Raw genomic sequence first — 24,074 nt, 5'->3', positions numbered from 1 at the left:
ATTAATACATTCGGATGTATGTGGACCCTTTAAGCCCATAACTAGGAATGGTGAAAGATACTTCGTTACTTTCATTGATGACTTCAGTCATTTTGGATATGTCTACTTGTTAAGACATAAGGACGAAACTTTTGAAGCATTCAAAGAGTATCAAAACGAAGTACAAAATTAACTCAATAAGACAATCAAGGTACTTCGTACCGATAGAGGAGGTGAATACCTTAGCGATGCTTTCCAAGATCATCTTAAAGGTTGTGGGATCATCTCGCAACTCACTCCTCCTGGAACACCCCAACTTAATGGAGTTTTCGAAAGGAGGAATCGAACCCTAATGGATATGGTTCGATCTATGATGGCTAGAAGCTCATTACCTCTATCATTTTGAGGTTATTGTCTATGCTCCGCGGCTCGTATTTTAAATATGGCCCCAACCAAGAAAGTGGAACGAACACCTCATGAGATGTGGTTTGGAAAACCTCCATCTCTATCATACTTAAAGGTATGGGGATGTGAAGCTTACCCTAAGCGTTATGTCCCTAATAAGTTGAATGCTCGATCCACGAAGTGTATCTTCATAGGATATCCCAAGGATAATATGGGATATTACTTCTATGATCCTTCCGAGCAGAATGTATTTGTTGCTCGGAAGGCAGAATTCTTTGAAACTAAGTTCTTAATGGAAGGCGAAAGTGAAAGGAAAATAAATCTTGAAGAGATTCAAGATCAAGTAGATGATACACAATTGGTTGACACTAGCACTCAACATGAAAATGTTGAGAATAATCAAATGGATGATCAAAATACACAAGACGTTCACAGATCTGGTAGGATTAGTAATCCTCCTGAGAGATATGGGTTTCTCATGGATGGTTGCTATGTGGTTGATTTGGATGAACCAGCAAACTACCAAGATGCTTTATCAAGGATTGATAAGGATAAATGGCAGGAAGCCATGAACGCTGAGATGCAATCCATGTATGACAACCAAGTTTGAGAACTTGTTGCACAACCTGCTGGCTCAAGGCTAGTTGATTGTAAATGGCTTTTCAAAATGAAAACCGACATACATGAAAACTTGGATACATATAAAGCTAGACTTGTAGCAAAAGGTTTCACTCAAACTCAAGGGGTTGACTATGATGAAACTTTTTTGCCTGTGGCAATGCTAAAGTCTATTAGGATATTATTTGCCATTGCTGCTCATTATGATTATGAAATATGGCAAATGAATGTCAAGACCGCTTTCCTAAATGGATATCTTGTGGAAGATGTCTATATGGTTCAGCCTGAAGGTTTTGTTGATCCGAAATATCCTAAAAAGGTATGCAAGTTAAAGAAGTCAATCTACGGATTGAAACAAGCATCTAGAATGTGGAATCATCGCTTTAATGAGGAAGCCGAGAAATTTGGCTTCATTAAAAATGGTGATGAAGCTTGTGTATATAAGAAATCTAGTGGGAGCACTATCATGTTCCTTGTACTATATGTGGATGATATATTGTTATTTGGAAATGATATTCCGGCAATGGAAGGAGTCAAAACTTGGCTAAGTAAATGCTTCTCCATTAAGGATCTTAGAGAAGCACAATACGTTTTGGGGATTGGGATCTACAGGAATAGATCCAAGAAACTGATAGGTTTGAATCAAAGTGCATACATTGAAAAGGTCTTGAAAAGGTTCAAGATGGAGAACTCTAAGAGTGGTTTGGTACTTATTTAAAGAGGAACGCCTCTCAGTTCATCTCAGTGCCCTACCACGAAAGATGAACAAGAGAGAATGAAGAGAGTCCCTTATGCATCTGCTATTGGGTCAATCATGTATGCAATGATATGCACTAGACCGGATGTGTCATGCGCCCTAAGCTTGACAAGTAGATACCAGAATAACCCAGAAAACAGTCATTGGATTGCGGTTAAAAGTATATTGAAATACCTTAGAAGGACTAAGGATATGTTTCTGATATATGGATCTGGTGAGGAGGAACTTGCTGCAAAGGGTTACGTGGACGCGAGTTTCCAAACTGATCGAGATGATTCTCGATCACAGTCCGGTTATGTCTTCACATTAAATGGAGGTGCGGTCTCTTGGAAGAGTGCAAAACAGGATGTTGTTGCATTATCCACTATAGAGTCAGAGTACATTGCCGCCTCATTGGCAGCTCAGGAAGCTACATGGATGAAGAAATTCATCGACGACTTAGGAGTAGTCCCTTCCATTCAGGACCCTCTTGAGATCTTTTGTGACAACGAGGGTGTGATTGCTCAAATCAAAGAACCTCGTGCTCACCAAAAGACCCGTCACATTGAGCGGAGATTCAACTACATAAGGGATGAAGTTGAAAAGGGAAAGATATGTATTCGCAAAGTTCACACAGATCTTAATATAGCGGATCCTCTCACGAAGCTCTTACATGGATCAAAACATACAGGACATGTTTGTGCATTAGGGCTTCGATATTCTAGTGATTGGTCATGATCTGTTTTAAGTATTGTAACGGAACGAAATTGTTCAAACTCATTAATATAATTATGGTATTAATTTATTTTGAGTCATGTTCCTATTTTACATATTTTATCCATGAATAAGTAATTATTCTAAATTCCGTAGTCGATCACATTCGTGGGAACAAGTGCGAGGTTTAGACTATTATGAACTTGGATTGGCATACATTCACGGACTGAATGTGGGGCAAGGTTGCTACCAAAGTTCATAGATATTTGTGGGATGCAAATATTGGAAGACCCGCCCTCAAGATTTGCTGAATGGAGCCTTTGTGGTTGATCACATGTAATCTTGAGTAAAGGCGAATATCATTGTATCCTCTGACCTGAGATACATATTGGGTTCAGATATTTACCAAGTATTGTGCCTTGATTCTATCCTTTGCTATTCTGAAATATGGTAGTTCATAAGGAAGAGCTCAGGTACAATGCAAGGTATATATTTAGGACGTATGTAGTCAAGATGGAATTTGTCCCTCTTATTCGTTGAGAGTTAGATGTCTAAGGCCTGATAAAGTTAAATCTAGAAGAGAGTGATCACTCTGTATCTCTTGGATTTAACATGACATCTAGGATGAAAGGATATAATGAAAGATTCACCTATTCATGTTCGAGATGGGAACTCGAAAGGGATGATGTTATTGAATGGCACAAAGTCATAACGTATTGGGGGTGATGGACGGTCGTTAGGTGGTATCCGTCGCTTGCATTAATTTCTTATGTTTCTCGTGCAAGTGGGAGATTGAAGGTATTTCGTATGCCCTAGAGACATATTAAATTAATGTGGCTAATATGTTATGATCCATGTCAGGTCATACCCAATAACAAGCTTACCGACACCTTTTACAAGTATTTAATCTTAACGGTTGGATCGTTAAATAAATACGCGACACTTGGATTTTAGAAAATCTGGTTTCTAAAATATTATCACTTGAGATAAATTATTTGGATAATTTATATGATAAGGATTTTAATTATTTATAAGTTAAATAATTACATTGTGTTACATTTTATAAAAGGGTTTTATAAAATACACAAGTAACTTAATAAATATGCATGGTTTTATATCTAGTTTTATAAAAAACAATTTTTTTTTTAAAACTTCCCCATGGTGGACGTTTTTTTGGACTCCAAGATGACAAACCCATGCTTATTCTTGTTACTTTTAAGACACACATCCTTCAAGTACATGCAATACTCCTAAACCAAGTTTGACTCAATTCTTTCAAGCATTTTTTTAAAATAAAAATCTCTCCCATTTTTGCTGCTGGCCGAAATATTTGGCACCAAAAGGAGTGGGTTTAAGCTTGGTTAATTAGTGATTTAAGTGTCTAAAATCCTAAAAATTCAAAGGTAGTGTTGGTGCACAAAAGGCTTGGGGTATTACACACTTGAGGCTTCAAGTTAGGAGCTCATTTTGCATCATCTCCTTCTACATTTCTGCTGTTCAAAATTCAGCCCCCTACTATCTTAGAGGAGGTATAAACACTCTTCTAATCTTGTTATATTTGTAAGCATATGATTCATGACTTGATATTAATGTGGAATTTAACAAAATGGCTTTACAAATACACTTGTTCTATTAATGCTTCCGCTTGTATTAACTATCTTAAAATTGGTTTTATGATTGTGTAAACTACATGAACATGTTGTTTTGAAACTTATTAAATTCCATCATCCGGAACTTTGGATGATCACTCTACAAGATATCTTACTGTAAATAATAAAGATTTCTTGAGGTTGGATGATCACTCTACAAGATTGGAAGTAAGCTAGCAAACTTGGAAGTATTCTTGATTTTATGAAACTAGAACTTGTAGAATTTATGAAGAACACTTAGAACTTGAAGATAGAACTTGAGAGAGATCAATTAGATGAAGAAAATTGAAGAATAAAAGTGTTTGTAGGTGTTTTTGGTCGTTGGTATATGGATTAAATATAAAGGATGTGTAATTTTGTTTACATGTAAATAAGTCATAAATGATTACTCATATTTTTGTAATTTTATGGGATATTTCATGCTAGTTACCAAATGATGGTTCTCACATGTGTTAGGTGACTCACATGGGCTACTAAAAGCTGATCATTGGAGTGTATATACCATTAGTACATACATCTAAAAGTTGTGTATTGTACGAGTACGAATACGGGTGCATACGATTAGAATTGTTGATGAAACTGAACGAGGATGTAATTGTAAGCATTTTTGTTAAGTAGAAGTATTTTGATAAGTGTCTTGAAGTCTTTCAAAAGTGTATGAATACATATTAAAACACTACATGTATATACATTTTAACTGAGTCGTTAAGTCATCGTTAGTCGTTACATGTAAGTGTTGTTTTGAAACCTTTAGGTTAACGATCTTGTTAAATGTTGTTAACCCAATGTTTATATTATCAAATGAGATTTTAAATTACTATATTATCAAGATAATATGATGTATGAATATCTCTTAATATGATATATATATATATACATTAAATGTCGTTACAACGATAATCGTTACATATATGTCTCGTTTCAAAAATCATTAAGTTAGTAGTCTTGCTTTTACATATGTAGTTCATTGTTAATATACTTAATGATATGTTTACTTATCATAATATCATGTTAACTATATATATATATATATATATATATATATATATATATATATATCCATATATATGTCATCATATAGTTTGTACAAGTTTTAACGTTCGTGAATCACCGGTCAACTTGGGTGGTCAATTGTGTATATGAAACCTATTTCAATTAATCAAGTCTTAACAAGTTTGATTACTTAACATGTTGGAAACACTTAATCATGTAAATAACAATTTCATTTAATATATATATAAACATGGAAAACTTCGGGTCACTACAGATAGGAGGAGATTCGAGCACGTAATTAGTAATATGGGGTGCAAACTTTTCATTAGCTGGCTTAACCTCCATGAAGTGTTTTACCTTTCGCCCCATATTCCCGCATAGAAGTTATCTAACACTTTTTCACCTTTATCTGACACCGTGAATGCCTGCGCATATTTATCTGGCGTAGCTCTGACCAGTATAGCAAGTAAATCTTCCTGACTCTTCTTCTTGGTTTCGCCCGCAGAATCGGTAGTGTGCCCTGAAGGCACACTTGGTGAAAGCAAAGATGACAACCTGGGAATAGGTGAATGCATGTGCTTTCTGCGTATTTTATCCAATGGAGTGCGATCATTAGTTGGATAACCAATATCGATGTTCTGCCCTGCTAAATACTCGCATGCACTAGCAAGCGTCATTATTCGCCTACTATGAACCATTGAATTTGGCATAGAGTATATGGGAAAGGACCCCACTGTAGTAATAGAGATCTCTTCCTCATAATCATCCTCCTCATCATATTCGTCACACGGTGCCCACTACTCAGCCGTTGTTTTTGACGTTAATGGCTGAGACACTGGGGAACAACAGTTGATGTTTTTGACTGTTCTGGGAGCTTCACTGCTCCAGAGTTTGAAGTTTTTCTTGTGACAGGAGTCTTGTCTTGGCTTGCTTGTTTCGACCCCGTAACATCAGGACCCTGAGAATGAGACAATTGATTGCTACCAGACTTTCCCATTGTAACCTGTTACACAAGAATAACCATAAAAACATTAGTAGAAGTTTAACAGTTAATCGTTCATAATGTATAAAACTTTTATGCAATTCTAGTTATGTTCCCCGGATGGCACCATTTGATCGAACATAAATCTGCTCAAATAGCAAAGTTAATGTTAAGTGCATGATGGAGTGTTTATGGACGATCATAGCTTTGATCTCCGGTCCGGTTTACCATGGATAACCCTTATTGAGATGATGATCTACGAAAAGGTGATCAAAGCTACGTCCACCATTGATGGTAATTTCCGCAACAATGGCCACTAAAGGTGGTTGCATAGGGTTTATGTTCAAAGAACATACCCGTTACCGTAAATAATGTTTTACGGATGCAATCGTAAATTCGAGTAATACATAAAACGTCGTGCCGAGTGAAGGAATTTAGGGTTGTATTTATAATGAAACCCTAACCCTAGATTATCTCATAATTAGGTTCTAGATCCTACCAAATAACAACCATAAATAACGGGTTTATAGTTAGAAAAGGATCACGTTTTATTATGGATAAGATTATATCCGATTGCTTTAGTGTGCGCTAAGCAATACACGCGTGGTCACTTCCTAATAAGATGTTCTGGTAATGCTCGGGACGTGCACGCTGTACGTGATACGCACGAGCACCGTGCGCGTAGGTACGCGTATCATTAAAGTGTTATTTGTCTAAAAATATTTCGCATGCTAGATTAGGTCATCTTTCTGATCAAGTTTTAAATGTTTAAAAAGGAAAAAATGACATGTATGATGATGTTAAAAATCATATACCCTGTGACACTTGCCATAAGGCAAAACGGTCCAGGGATCATCTTTCTCCTAATGATCATAAATTGATAATGCTAAAAACGAACATATATTTCATAGCATTATCCCTCAAGAAAGACAAGCTTTTAGTTGCAATTGTTCTATTTACAAGTGATATTCGTTTAAATAATAAAAGGTGAAGACAAAAGACAGATTCGACGAATTGAAGACGCAAACGACCAAAAAGATCAAAAGTACAAAGTACAATCAAAGTGGTTTAAATTATTGATGAGAAATTTCTAAAAGTTACAAGAGTACGAGCCGCATAACGCAAAGTACAAGATATTAAATTGTACGCAAGGACGTTCGAAATCCGGAACCGGGACCAGAGTCAACTCTCAACGCTCGACGCAACGGACTAAAAATTATAAGTCAACTATGCACATGAATATAATATAATAAATAATTAATTCTTAAAATTATATATATATATTATATTATATATAAAATCGTCAGCAAATAAACAAACAAAAGATTGTGAGCTGTATTCTTGCACCATGCGATCGCATGGCCTGGAGGCCTAATTCCCATGCGATCGCATGGCTTACTGTTTCTAGCCACACTCCTATAAAAAGCAGTTTGGTGCTCGAGCAACACATACCATCTATCCTCTCTATCTCACAGATATATATATATATATATATATATATATATATATATATATATATATATATATATATATATATATATATATATATATATATATATATATATATATATATATATATATAATTATATTTTAATTTTAATTTTAATTTAAGATTAATAATAATAAGGGTATTTTAGCGAATGTTGTAAGTGTGTAAGTCAAAATTCTGTCCGTGTAACGCTACGCTATTATTAATCATTGTAAGTTATATTCAACCTTTTTAAATTAATGTCTCGTAGCTAAGTTATTATTATGCTTATTTAATGTTGAAGTAATCGTGATGTTGGGCTAAATATTAAAGACGGGGTAATTGGGCTTTGTACCATAATTGGGGTTTGGACAAAAGAACGACACTTGTGGAAATTAGACTATGGGCTATTAACGGGCTTTATATTAAATAAATGATACCTCGTTAATTTAATATATAGACTTATAATTTGACGTATTTATATATAACTACATACGCTTGACTGGGTACGGTGGGCGGGATATCTATAAATACTAATAATTATTCATTTGACCGGACACGGGAATGGATTAATAGTCAATGGACTCGTTGAAACATGGGTGGATTACATTCAAGGGTAATTGGTGTAATTGTTAACAATGTAGTAAAACCTTGGATTACACGCAGTCAATAACCTGGTGTATTCATTAAACAAAGTATTAAGACCTTGTTACAGTTCGAATCCCCAATTAGTTGGAATATTTGACTTCGGGTATAAGGATAATTTGACGAAGACTCTCGCACTTTATATTTATGATTGATGGACTATTATGGACAAAACCGTATGGACATATCAAACATTCCAGGACAAAGGACAATTAACCCATGGTACTAAACTAAAAACAATACGTCAAACATCATAATTACGGAAGTTTAAATAAGCATAATTCCTTTATTTCATATTTCATCGCACTTTTATTTACTGTCATTATATTTAATTGCACTTTTAATTATCGTACTTTTTAATTATCGCAATTTTATTTATTGTCATTTTATTTATCGCACTTTTATTTATTGCACTTTAATTATTGTCATTTACTTTACGCTTTAAATTAAGTTTTATTTTTAATATTTTACAATTAGGTTTTAACTGCGACTAAAGTTTTAAAATCGACAAACCCGTCCTTAAACGGTAAAAAACCCCCTTTTATAATAATAATACTACTTATATATATATTTATATTTATACAAATATAGTTTTAAAAATACACCGTTAAACTTGGCTAGCTCCCCGTGGAACGAATCGGACTTACTAAAAACTACACTACTGTATGATTAGGTACACTGCCTATAAGTGTTGTAGCAAGGTTTAGGTATATCCACTCTATAAATAAGTAAATAACTTGCGTAAAATTGTATCGTTTTTAATAGTATTTTCTAGTAAAATATAAGCTATTTCGTATACACCTCTACGCACATCAAGTATTTTTGGCGCCGCTGCCGGGGACTGCTTAAACGCCGGAAGCGCAATGCTATATAAAAAAAAGATTTTTAATTTACTTTTGTAAAACTACGTTTTAAATTTTAAAAATAAAATTAAAAATATAAAAATAAAAATATAATATATATATATATATATATATATATATATATATATAGAGTTTGTTAAATATATATAAAATTATAAAGTTCTTTATTTTTATTTTAGTTTTTTAAAATATAAGTTTTTATTTATTCTATTTAAATATTTAAAAAAAAAACATTTGAACTTGTCGAATTTAAGCCTGCATCAGAATTTGAAAATGCATCCATGCGATCGCATGGCTTCTGCGTTTCAAACTCATGCGATCGCATGAGAGGTTCTGACAGGCCAGGTTTGATCCTCGTACAATATTAATTACGGAGTATTAATTATTATTATTATTGTTAAAACTTAATTAGGGTTAAGATTTAATATTATTTTAAATTAGGGTTTATATTTAATAATAATTAGTTTTAGTTTAATTAATTTTGTATTTTAAGTTTTAATTTTTATTTAGTTTTAAAAATTAATACTTTTATAAATAAATAATATAAAAAATAATATTTTTTTTATAAAAATTGTATTTTTATACCTTTAAGTTTATTTTTTTTATTTCGTATCTTTTTAGTCGTTTAGTAATATTTGTATTTTTCGTTCGTAATTAGTTTTAAACTTAGTTTTTGCCGTAGTTTATTTTTATATTTCTAGATTTTTAGGCTTTGCCGTAAAATCTCTTAAGTGCTTTTTCTTTAGACTAAGATTTAGGTGCTTTAGAATTTTACGACGTCGCTTTTCACCTTAATATTTTATAAGTTTTAGTACCTTTTTAAGTTATTGCCGTTTTGGATATAGAATTTCTTTAAGCTTTAATACCTTTAGACGCAACTTTTAATTCTTAGTTTTTAGACTTTTAAGTTTCGACGCGCTACGTTCTTTTTATTATTTTTCGACCTTTTATTTTTCGACGTTTTCCGACGCAATCTTTTTATTTCTTATTTTTCGACGCTCTAGTTTTTAGGTCATAGAATTTTCTATTTCTTCTCTAAAATTTCTTTAAACTTCGACGAAAAATTATATTAAGTGGTTAAATTGATAGACATCTAAAATTTTCTGGTTCGTAGTAATAGTTGGATTTGTTAGTGGCGAGTTGTAGGCTTCCTATTTAAAGGGTCCTGGCTACCTGCTGCATCTATTGGCTATTCGAAACTTGAGCAAAATCAGAAAAGTCTATTAATTTGACAACTTATATAATTTTTATCTTTTATAACTAATAGGATATTCAGTGAATGCACCGAGCAAAACGTTCACCACCTTTTATACGTTCACCACCTGTAACTCGATCAAGACATCTAGCCAATATTTTCGCCGTTGATTTTTCTTTAGAATCGTCATCAAGTCGACCAAGTACTCCAATTCAAATTTCCGATAATCCATTTTTTGAACCCGACCTCACAATTGAGAATCCGGAGGATATTCAGGGACAATTCAGAGATCCTGAACCATTAATCTTTCCTCCGGAACCACCAATCATTCAAACAGAGATTGTCGAGGAACAAACCATTAAATCAGAATCCTCTAGTGATTCAGATTCAACAAATTCAATCATGGAAAATCTGGAACCTCTAAGTATGGAAGACCGAATGAGAGCTAAACGCACTGGCCAAGGTCACGCAATTACTTAACCAGACATTAATGCGCCAGATTATGAAATCAAAGGACAAATCCTACACATGGTGACTAATCAATGCCAATTTAGTGGTGCGCCGAAGGAAGATCCAAACGAACATCTTCGAACCTTTAATAGGATCTGTACTTTATTCAAAATCCGAGAAGTGGAGGATGAACATATATATCTCATGTTATTTCCCTGGACTTTAAAGGGAGAAGCCAAAGATTGGTTATAATCGTTGCCTGAAGGGGCGATTGATACATGGGATGTTTTAGTTGAAAATTTTCTTAAACAATTCTTTCCGGCATCTAAAGCCGTGACACTTCAAGGAGAAATAGTTACGTTCACACAAAAGCCAAATGAAACTCTATATGAGGCGTGGACAAGATTTGGAAAGTTGTTAAGAGGATGTCTGTAACGACCCTGGTTTTTCCTACGTTATTTATTAATAATTATTATTATTAATACGCTTGATTAAACGAATGTATGTTATTACATTTACATGTTGCTTTAATTGCCCGTACTTGAACTTTAAATGCCCGAAACGTCTTTGTGACACCCGGAACTTGCACGAATAATATTTTAAGATATTATTTACATTCATGATTAATTTTATTAATCATTTTAATTAACTAAAGCTATTAGTTAGTTACTTGGGCTTAAGTTGGACTTTTAGTGGACTTACATGTTACTTGCATACAACTTGGGCTTTATACATGAACATGGACTTATGAGAGCCCACCCTACTTATTAGTTGGACTTAATTAGCCCATTAAGACTTGCAAGTATCAAACTTAAGTGTAACTAGTTAGTTACATCCATTTAGAATCTTGTTAACACATCATCCCCATGCACTACACCTTATTATCCAACTTTATGAGCTTTACCATGCTAATAACCTTAGAACAACTCTCTCCCCCCTCCTTTTGCTGCTGCAGCCGTGAGGTACCATGATGGGGAGGTGTTTTTGGCTTTCAAATTTTGATAACTTGGCTACTAGTTCTCTCACACTTCATTCATTTCAAACACACTTGATTTTCTCTCAACTTTTTCCTCTCTTTTTCTCTCTAGTTCTTGTAAGTAACTTGACTTTTTCTCTTCCTTTCTTCTTGCTAAAACCGAATTTAAACATCACATAATCATCATCATCTTTTGTTGTTTGTTACTTAATCTTGTTGTAGTTTAATTACTTGTAGATTACTAAGTTGTTTACTTACTTACTTACTTGTCTTTCTTTACATGTTTCAAGAATCAACTCTTTAGTTTGATTCTTCACTTATATCTTGTATTTATCAAGAACATCCAAGAACATAATCTATCTAGTTATGTTCTACATATTTTGTTTCAAAAGATTTAAAGTTTATAATCTTTATAATTGTTACTTGTGTTCTTGTTTGTTGTATGTTACTAGAATACCACCTTCATGGTTGGTTTAGGCTTATCATTCATTTTCTTTATTTCTTATTTGCTTACTACACATTTGAACAAGGACATGAAACCAACAAGAGCTTACACTTTGGTGCAAGTATCATGGATCCAACACTTGGTTGTGATCTTTCTTAGTGTTCATGAACTTGTTCATAAACTTACATGTAACCTTGGTCATGATTACTAGTTAATCTTGATCTTATATTTCTTGGATCTAACTTGTTAGTTCAAGAACAACACTTTAAACTCTCTAACTTGTGTTGATTTGACTTAAGAACTATAGATCTAAACTTTTGAGTCTTGAATCTTCAAGATCTAATTAAGAACTATGTTCTACAAGCTAAAGATCTTGCTTACTTAAGTTCAATTCAAGTTTGTAACTTATTATTGTTTTAAAAGTTCATGTGTGTGCTAGATCTAAGACTTTGACGAAACCTTGGTTCATCAAACATTATACAACTCTTAAGTGAGTTGATCTACATGTCTTAGACTCACACTTGTGTTGCTAGTGTCAAAACTTAGTTAGAATTACTTTCATTGTTCATGTGTGAGTAGATCTAGGACTTGATGTAACCTTGGTTCATCAAATTCATGTCTTAGACTTGCACTAAGGTTATGATGGACAAATCTTGGTTAAGATGATGTATACACATCCATGAGTTGTGCACTTGAAGCTAGACGCATCAAGGATGAGAACCATGATGAGCATCCAACACCAAGATCACCGGAACCCTTGAAAACCCACTGCATTCTGTCCAAAAGTTTCTGACCTACTGCTTCTGGAACAGACCAGTAGACCTGGGCTGTTCTAACCTTGATTTTTAGATAGAACTTTTCGAGTAGATAACTTTTCATATAGGACTCGTCTTAATCCGAGTTACGGTTTAGGATTTATGGCCCTCCGATCGTTACCATGTCCTTTAACGTTGTGCAGAAATTTCTGACCTACTCGCACTTAGACCATCGCCACGGTCAAACCAAGACGAGTTTGCTTCTGTAAATTTAACCACACTTAAGGGACTCATAGACGGAGCCATGACCACTGGTCTCACCTTAATTCAGTAAGGGTAGAGGCCGTGGTGACTGACCGAAGTCAGCCTTTGTTTTAAACGACTTTCATAAACGAGTCTTACTTGTTACCTTTTGTTTAATGATGATTGATGATGACCCTTATGACCTTAATTACGTACTTGTAAACCTTTTGAGACGACTTATTGACTTAGTGCTATTTGACTTAGGTTGAGGACGTTTGGACCGTTACTTGCACACCACTTTCCGACTACTACCTTACCATTACTACTAATCATTGTGAGTTATAGCATTCCCTTTTTACTTTAACTTATTTTGGGAACTGAGAATACATGCGGATTTTATGTTTTACATACTAGGCACGAGTACTTAAACTTTATATATGTGTGGGTTATATAACGGCAGAAACATTCCCTTTAGCTCGGTAACGTTTAATCATTGGTTTTTGAACCGTGAACGCGAATCTTAGATATGGATCCATAGGGTTTGACATCCCCACTCGGGCTAGTAGCGCTAGCATTTAACGAGTGTTTAATACTTCGAGGTTATACGCACTTGCCAAGTGCACTTTAAGGGGGTACATTAAACGTTAAGTTAGTTACCGGGTGCCCACGGTTAAGCATATACTTTTACATACTTTTGAAACGCTCGTTGTAGCACTGAAATCTCGTGGCCTACTTACATTACTGTTATACTTAAACTATAGCTCACCAACCCTTGTGTTGACCTTTTTAAGCATGTATTTTCTCAGGTGCTTGAAGTCGCTTCCGCTATCTTACTAGTCGTGCTGTAGAACCCGCTGCCTAGAGTTGTTATCGCATGACTACTTATGTTGCATTCAAACTTTTTACTTATGAACTTATGTTATGTAACGACCATTATGGTCACGTACACTTATTTAATGCTTCTACTTAGCGAAGCATACTTTTGATTTGTAAAACAATTGACGTATGTTATGGCGTCACTTTTATTAATGAATGCAAACTCTGTTTTGAAAACGCATATAGTACTTAACCTTGTAATGATCCTGTTGATGATGGTCCGTACATGATGATTTAGTACGGGGCGTCACATTTGGTATCAGAGTATTGGTTGTAGGGAATTAGGATGCATTAGTGAGTCTAAGACCGACCCGAGTAGGATTCACTAATAGGGCTAATCTACAACTTGTTAGTTTACTTGTTTCCGCTGAACTTACTGCATGCTGCTGCTTACTGTTACTGCTATATGCCGTATGCTACTACGTGATTTCACTACTGCATGCTAATACTTACTTTCGATTGCATGCTAGTTTCGTACGATTACTGATATTGCCATGCTACTTATTGTTATACATGATTTAAACTGTTGGCCTATTATTTGCTTGCTTTATGACATACTGACATGGAAAATTTATTTTTCCTTGTTCAGATGTCGGACGTTCCACCTACTGACATCCCGAGCGGCTCAGGCCCCGTTGTTCCACCCACTGCTGCACCTGTTGCTGCTGCTGCCGCTGCCGACATTCCGGCCCCGACACCCACTGGCGACCCCGGCGCCTCTAGTTCTGGAGCTAGCTCTAGTGTGCCTATCCCGGCGTCTTCTTCCAGACCCCCGAGGCAACTGGCTCGCATTGGTGACATGGAGATCCCCGCGGAGTTCGGGGAAGGTCCCTTCCGTAATCACTGGCGCACACCTTGCCGACGCACTGCCGACGGCCGCTTAGCCGTGATTACGCCAGGCCGACACCGACAGATGTTGGCCGCTTTCGGATATGTTGAGCCACCCGCACCACCACCGCATGATTCAGACGACGGTTCTTCCACCGATGCTTCTTCAGACGACACCTCATCTGACGACTCCAGTGATGAGGAGGATCCCGCTGACCGACCGATTCAGGCACCTTCTACCCCGCCGAAGAAGCGGTATCGCTTCGCTGGCATAATTCCTGGTCGTACTGTCACAGACGCTTATGGTCGGCGTGGTAGGATCACTGCTCGTAAACGGCTGGTGCCGTACCCCGCCGACCCACTGATATTACCGTCTCCACCCAGAGCCGGACCATCCACTTCAGCACCACCGGCTCCACCTGCACCGCCAGCACCACCTGCCCCACCATCTTCCTCTAATGAGGAAATGAGGCAGGAGATTGAGATTCTCCAGACTCGAGTTACTGAGCTCGAGGAGCAGTTGACTCATGTTTTGGACATCTTGTACCCACCATCGCCGTAGGACTTAGTACTAGATTCTGTATTGTAATTTCTTTTGTAATTTCATATTTCACTTATGTAATGCACGAACTTATTGTAATGTATGAACTTATTATCATTAATGAATGGAATTTGTGTTGTTACTTTGTGCGCAAGTGTTCTATTTACATTATCATATCATGGTTTTGTGGTACTTATATATGCTTGCATTACTTAATCAACATGTGTTGTGCTGTTTTCATGTTGGTTGTTATATACTATATTATTATTATTTGCATAATGGATTTTGACTTGAGTCAAAATGTTTGTATAGAACATCATGGCCAACGGGAGATCTATCCCCACCGCGGCACAAATTGAGGAAATGATTAACGAGCGAGTCGCTGCTGCACTAGCTGAAAGACAACCCCAAGTTCCACCACCACCGCCTGTCAATCCACCTGTCGTCCGAGATGGGTGTACTTACAAGGAATTCCAAAACTGCAAGCCACACTACTTCAGTGGCACTGAGGGACCCGTCGGTCTCACCAGATGGTTCGAAAAGTTGGAATCGGTATTCAGGGTTAGCAATTGTTCTGAGGCTAACAAAACGAAATTTGCATCTTGCACGCTGTCTGATGGCGCGCTCACATGGTGGAATACCATGGCCCAAGCGAAAGGAATTGATGAGGCGTATGCTACGCCTTGGGAAGAATTTAAATGTGCTATGATCGAGGAATACTGTCCGAGAACCGAGATTCAAAAGATGGAAATCGAATTTATGCAATTGAAAACCGTAGGGAACGACCTTAACAGCTACAACCGTAGGTTTTTGGAATTGGCTCTTATGTGTCCAACCATGGTCACCCCCGAATTTAAGCGTTTGGAGAAATACTTCTCGGGACTTCCTAAGTCCATCAAGGGTAATGTTACCTCATCCAAGCCACCAAGTGTTCCCGAAGCAATGCGCATGGCGCATACTCTCTTGAATCAAATCATCCTTGACGAGCCGGAGAAGGCTAAGTTTGAAACTAGTAGTGGTGAAAAGAGGAAATGGGACAACAACCACAACAACAACAGGGGTAGGAACTATGATCAAAACCCGGCAAAACGACATGAAGGGTTCAGGCAAAACAACAACATACACAACAACAACACCAACCCCAACAACAACAACCGCACCAATCCGAACTACAAAGGAACCTTACCACAATGCAATAGGTGCTACAAGCACCACACTGGGTATTGCAATGTTATCTGTGAGAAGTGTCAACGATCTGGACATGTTGGCAAGGATTGCAAGGTTACCACTTTGAATGTGAAGCCAAACCACAACAACAATGGGCCCAAGAAGTGTTATGAATGTGGAAAGACGGGCCATTTCAGAAACGAGTGTCCTAACAAGCGTAAGGATGGCGGACCACCACGTGCTAGAGCCTTCAATGTTAATGCAAGGGACGCTCGCGACAACCCCGACTTGGTGACAGGTATATTCAAGATCAACAATCTTTTAGCTTCTGTCCTATTTAATACTGGTGCCGATAGGAGCTATGTGTGTAGACATTTTTGTGATAAGTTAGATTGGTCGTTAGTTCCTTTGAAGGAAAGTATACTTGTCGAGGTCGCCAATGGAAAACTTGAAAAGGTTGACCATATTAGTCGTGGAGCTATTATCAACATAGCTGGTGCAGATTTCGAAATTGATTTGATACCTATCAAACTGGGAAGTTTTGACGCGATCGTCGGTATGGATTGGTTGAGCAAGATAAAGGCCGATGTTATCTGTGGAGATAAAGCACTTCGCATACCACAAGGAGATGGCGAACCACTGGTTATCTATGGAGAGAGATGTACCTCGAGGTTGAACCTCATTAGTTGCGTGAAAGCGCAAAAGATTATGAAGAAGGGACGCTTTGCTGTCCTAGCACATGTGAAAGCGGTAGAAACTGAGGTGAAGAACGTGAACGACGTACGAATTGTGAACGAGTTTTCCGATGTCTTTCCCGAAGAACTGCCTGGATTACCGCCACCGAGGGCAGTAGAGTTTCAGATTGACTTAGTGCCAGGAGCTGCACCTGTAGCTCGCGCACCTTATAGACTCGCACCTTCCAAGATGCAAGAATTACAGAGTCAACTACAAGAGCTATTAGATCGAGGGTTTATCCAACCAAGCTTCTCGCCTTGGGGCGCACCTGTGTTGTTTGTAAAGAAGAAGGATGGATCCTTCCGTATGTGTATCGACTACCGTGAACTCAACAAATTGACTATCAAGAATCGATATCCTCTTCCACGAATTGATGATCTTTTTGATCAACTACAAGGATCGAGCGTTTATTCAAAGATCGATTTGCGATCCGGATATCACCAGCTGAGGGTGAAGGAAAGTGACGTGATGAAAACTGCATTCAGGACCCGTTATGGTCATTATGAGTTCCTCGTGATGCCATTCGGTTTGACAAATGCACCTGCCGTGTTCATGGATCTCATGAATCGTGTCTGCAAGCCTTACTTGGATAAGTTTGTTATCGTCTTCATAGATGATATCCTCATCTACTCTAAGAGCGAAGAAGAACATGAGCAACACCTTCGGCTAGTGCTTGAACTCTTAAGACAAGAGCAACTTTACGCCAAATTCTCCAAGTGCGAATTTTGGTTGAAGGAAGTACAGTTTTTGGGTCATGTTGTGAGCGACCAGGGTATCAAAGTTGATCCCGCCAAGATTGAAGCCATCAGCAAGTGGGAGACCCCCACTACTCCAACGCATATTCGCCAATTTCTAGGTCTCGCCGGTTATTATCGAAGGTTTATCGAAGGATTTTCTCTGATTGCGCGTCCCTTGACCGCACTGACTCACAAGGGCAAGAAGTTCATTTGGGAACCCACACACGAATCAGCATTCCAAACTTTGAAGAAGAAGTTAACCTCCGCACCTATCCTATCACTTCCTGAAGGCAGTGACGACTTTGTTGTTTATTGCGATGCATCGAAGAGTGGTTTTGGTTGTGTACTGATGCAACGATCAAAGGTTATTGCCTATGCCTCCCGCCAATTGAAGATTCACGAGAGGAACTACACTACACATGATCTTGAACTTGGAGCCGTTGTCTTTGCACTCAAATTGTGGAGACATTATTTGTATGGAACTAAGAGCACTATCTTCACCGATCACAAGAGTCTCCAGCACATCTTCGATCAGAAGCAATTGAATATGAGACAGCGTCGATGGATCGAGACGCTCAACGACTACGATTGTGAACTCCGTTATCACCCTGGCAAGGCCAATGTTGTAGCTGACGCTTTAAGCCGAAAGGAGAGGACGGCACCTCTCCGTGTTAGGGCTCTGAACATCACCATCCATTCGAACCTCAACAACCAGATCAGAGTAGCCCAAGTTGAGGCTCTCAAGGAGGAGAACATATCTCACGAGCATTTGAACATACTTGTCTCTCGATTCGAGGTTAGAGAGTCTGGACTCCGATGTTATGCCGGAAGAATTTGGGTACCTTACTATGGAGATCTACGAAGCCTGATACTTGATGAAGCACACAAATCGAGATATTCGATTCACCCCGGTGCAGGTAAGATGTACCACGACCTTAAAGAACAGTATTGGTGGCCGAATCTTAAGAAGGACGTTGCGACTTATGTTGGCAAGTGTTTGACTTGCTCGAAGGTTAAAGCCGAGCATCAGAGACCTTCTGGGTTACTTCAACAGCCGGAAATCCCACAATGGAAGTGGGAAAGGATCACAATGGATTTCATTACTAAGCTGCCGAAGACGGTGGGCGGATGCGATACTATTTGGGTTATTGTTGACCGCCTCACCAAATCTGCACACTTCCTAGCGATGAAGGAAACTGATACAATGGAAAGACTTGCTCAGCTGTACATCAAAGAGGTTGTATCTCGTCATGGTGTACCTTTATCAATCATCTCCGATCGCGATCCCCGTTTTGCTTCCAGATTTTGGCGTTCTTTGCAAGAAGCCATGGGAACTCGTCTTGACATGAGTACTGCTTATCATCCTCAGACTGACGGGCAAAGTGAACGAACGATTCAGACCTTGGAGGACATGCTGCGTGCATGTGTCATTGATTTTGGAAAGGCCTGGGAAAGGCATTTGCCACTCGCCAAATTCTCGTACAATAACAGTTATCACTCAAGCATTAATGCTGCACCTTTTGAAGCATTGTATGGTCGTAAGTGCCGATCTCCTATTTGTTGGGCCGAAGTAGGCGAAAAGCAAATCACCGGACCCGAGGTAGTTCATGAAACCACGGAGAAGATTGCTCAGATCCAAGCTAGACTTAAGACTGCCCGTGATCGCCAAAAGAGCTATGCCGATCTTAAACGGAAAGACTTTGAATTTAATGTTGGTGATCGTGTAATGTTGAAGGTTGCACCTTGGAAAGGTGTGATCCGTTTTGGAAAACGTGGAAAGTTGAACCCCCGATACATTGGTCCTTTCGAAATCTTGGAACGTGTTGGACCAGTTGCTTACCGTTTGGATTTACCAGCACAATTGAGCTCAGTTCATCCTACCTTCCATGTGTCAAACTTGAAGAAGTGTCTTGCTGCACCCGAACTCATCATACCTTTGGAAGAACTTACTATTGATGACAAACTCCACTTTGTGGAGGAACCTGTTGAGATTATGGATCGTGAGATCAAAACTTTAAAACGCAACAAGATTCCGATTGTACGAGTACGATGGAATGCCAAACGAGGACCTGAGTTTACTTGGGAACGAGAGGATCAAATGATGCGGAAATATCCTCATCTTTTCCCGACTCCTCCATCTACTTCAGCTTAAATTTCGGGACGAAATTTTCTTTAACAGGTGGGTAATGTAACGACCCTGGTTTTTCCTACGTTATTTATTAATAATTATTATTATTAATACGCTTGATTAAACGAATGTATGTTATTACATTTACATGTTGCTTTAATTGCCCGTACTTGAACTTTAAATGCCCGAAACGTCTTTGTGACACCCGGAACTTGCACGAATAAGATTTTAAGATATTATTTACATTCATGATTAATTTTATTAATCATTTTAATTAACTAAAGCTATTAGTTAGTTACTTGGGCTTAAGTTGGACTTTTAGTGGACTTACATGTTATTTGCATACAACTTGGGCTTTATACATGAACATGGACTTATGAGAGCCCACCCTACTTATTAGTTGGACTTAATTAGCCCATTAAGACTTGCAAGTATCAAACTTAAGTGTAACTAGTTAGTTACATCCATTTAGAATCTTGTTAACACATCATCCCCATGCACTACACCTTATTATCCAACTTTATGAGCTTTACCATGCTAATAACCTTAGAACAACTCTCTCCCCCCTCCTTTTGCTGCTGCAGCCGTGAGGTACCATGATGGGGAGGTGTTTTTGGCTTTCAAATTTTGATAACTTGGCTACTAGTTCTCTCACACTTCATTCATTTCAAACACACTTGATTTTCTCTCAACTTTTTCCTCTCTTTTTCTCTCTAGTTCTTGTAAGTAACTTGACTTTTTCTCTTCCTTTCTTCTTGCTAAAACCGAATTTAAACATCACATAATCATCATCATCTTTTGTTGTTTGTTACTTAATCTTGTTGTAGTTTAATTACTTGTAGATTACTAAGTTGTTTACTTACTTACTTACTTGTCTTTCTTTACATGTTTCAAGAATCAACTCTTTAGTTTGATTCTTCACTTATATCTTGTATTTATCAAGAACATCCAAGAACATAATCTATCTAGTTATGTTCTACATATTTTGTTTCAAAAGATTTAAAGTTTATAATCTTTATAATTGTTACTTGTGTTCTTGTTTGTTGTATGTTACTAGAATACCACCTTCATGGTTGGTTTAGGCTTATCATTCATTTTCTTTATTTCTTATTTGCTTACTACACATTTGAACAAGGACATGAAACCAACAAGAGCTTACACTTTGGTGCAAGTATCATGGATCCAACACTTGGTTGTGATCTTTCTTAGTGTTCATGAACTTGTTCATAAACTTACATGTAACCTTGGTCATGATTACTAGTTAATCTTGATCTTATATTTCTTGGATCTAACTTGTTACTTCAAGAACAACACTTTAAACTCTCTAACTTGTGTTGATTTGACTTAAGAACTATAGATCTAAACTTTTGAGTCTTGAATCTTCAAGATCTAATTAAGAACTATGTTCTACAAGCTAAAGATCTTGCTTACTTAAGTTCAATTCAAGTTTGTAACTTATTATTGTTTTAAAAGTTCATGTGTGTGCTAGATCTAAGACTTTGACGAAACCTTGGTTCATCAAACATTATACAACTCTTAAGTGAGTTGATCTACATGTCTTAGACTCACACTTGTGTTGCTAGTGTCAAAACTTAGTTAGAATTACTTTCATTGTTCATGTGTGAGTAGATCTAGGACTTGATGTAACCTTGGTTCATCAAATTCATGTCTTAGACTTGCACTAAGGTTATGATGGACAAATCTTGGTTAAGATGATGTATACACATCCATGAGTTGTGCACTTGAAGCTAGACGCATCAAGGATGAGAACCATGATGAGCATCCAACACCAAGATCACCGGAACCCTTGAAAACCCACTGCATTCTGTCCAAAAGTTTCTGACCTACTGCTTCTGGAACAGACCAGTAGACCTGGGCTGTTCTAACCTTCATTTTTAGATAGAACTTTTCGAGTAGATAACTTTTCATATAGGACTCGTCTTAATCCGAGTTACGGTTTAGGATTTATGGCCCTCCGATCGTTACCATGTCCTTTAACGTTGTGCAGAAATTTCTGACCTACTCGCACTTAGACCATCGCCACGGTCAAACCAAGACGAGTTTGCTTCTGTAAATTTAACCACACTTAAGGGACTCATAGACGGAGCCATGACCACTGGTCTCACCTTAATTCAGTAAGGGTAGAGGCCGTGGTGACTGACCGAAGTCAGCCTTTGTTTTAAACGACTTTCATAAACGAGTCTTACTTGTTACCTTTTGTTTAATGATGATTGATGATGACCCTTATGACCTTAATTACGTACTTGTAAACCTTTTGAGACGACTTATTGACTTAGTGCTATTTGACTTAGGTTGAGGACGTTTGGACCGTTACTTGCACACCACTTTCCGACTACTACCTTACCATTACTACTAATCATTGTGAGTTATAGCATTCCCTTTTTACTTTAACTTATTTTGGGAACTGAGAATACATGCGGATTTTATGTTTTACATACTAGGCACGAGTACTTAAACTTTATATATGTGTGGGTTATATAACGGCAGAAACATTCCCTTTAGCTCGGTAACGTTTAATCATTGGTTTTTGAACCGTGAACGCGAATCTTAGATATGGATCCATAGGGTTTGACATCCCCACTCGGGCTAGTAGCGCTAGCATTTAACGAGTGTTTAATACTTCGAGGTTATACGCACTTGCCAAGTGCACTTTAAGGGGGTACATTAAACGTTAAGTTAGTTACCGGGTGCCCACGGTTAAGCATATACTTTTACATACTTTTGAAACGCTCGTTGTAGCACTGAAATCTCGTGGCCTACTTACATTACTGTTATACTTAAACTATAGCTCACCAACCCTTGTGTTGACCTTTTTAAGCATGTATTTTCTCAGGTGCTTGAAGTCGCTTCCGCTATCTTACTAGTCGTGCTGTAGAACCCGCTGCCTAGAGTTGTTATCGCATGACTACTTATGTTGCATTCAAACTTTTTACTTATGAACTTATGTTATGTAACGACCATTATGGTCACGTACACTTATTTAATGCTTCTACTTAGCGAAGCATACTTTTGATTTGTAAAACAATTGACGTATGTTATGGCGTCACTTTTATTAATGAATGCAAACTCTGTTTTGAAAACGCATATAGTACTTAACCTTGTAATGATCCTGTTGATGATGGTCCGTACATGATGATTTAGTACGGGGCGTCACAATGTCCGCAACATGGTTTAGACACTTATCAAATAGTACAAATATTCTACCAAGGATGCGACATCACTACACGAAAAGACATCGATATAGCAGCTGGTGGTTCCATTATGAAGAATACTGCAACTGAAGCTTACAAAATTATTGATAACACTGCTTCCCACTCACATGAGTGGCACCAAAAAAAAAATATCGTTAGATCATCTAAAGCGGCTAGAGCCGATTCTAGCCATGACTTTGATTCCATTTCTGCAAAGATAGATGTTGTCTAGAGATGAATGGAAAAGATGACTAAAGATATTCACTCAATACGAATTAGTTGTGAGCAGTGTGGAGGACCACATTTAACAAAAGATTGTCTCAGTATTGAACAAACAATGGAACAAAGAGAGAATGTTTCATACATGAACCAAAGGCCTGGAAATAATTATCAGAATAATTATCAACCGCCAAGACCAATCTACAATCAAAATCAGAATTATAACCGAAATGTTCCATACAACAACCAACAAGGTCCTAACAATCAACAAGTATCTAACAATACTTACAATCAGCAAAGACCTATTTTTCAAAATAAACCACCACAAACCGATGATAAAAAGCCAAATTTAGAAGATATGATGTTGAAGCTAGTTGAATCTCAAACGCAATTTTTCACATCTCAGAAACAAACTAATGAACAAAATGCTCAAGCATTTAGAAATCAACAAACTTCTATTCAAAATTTGGAACAAGAAGTGAGTAACCTAGCAAGGTTGATAGGTGAAAGAAAAC

Source organism: Rutidosis leptorrhynchoides, chromosome 2 (genome assembly GCF_046630445.1).
Source record: "Rutidosis leptorrhynchoides isolate AG116_Rl617_1_P2 chromosome 2, CSIRO_AGI_Rlap_v1, whole genome shotgun sequence".
In the NCBI taxonomy this organism is placed as follows: domain Eukaryota; kingdom Viridiplantae; phylum Streptophyta; class Magnoliopsida; order Asterales; family Asteraceae; genus Rutidosis; species Rutidosis leptorrhynchoides.
This window is presented reverse-complemented; position numbering follows the sequence as displayed.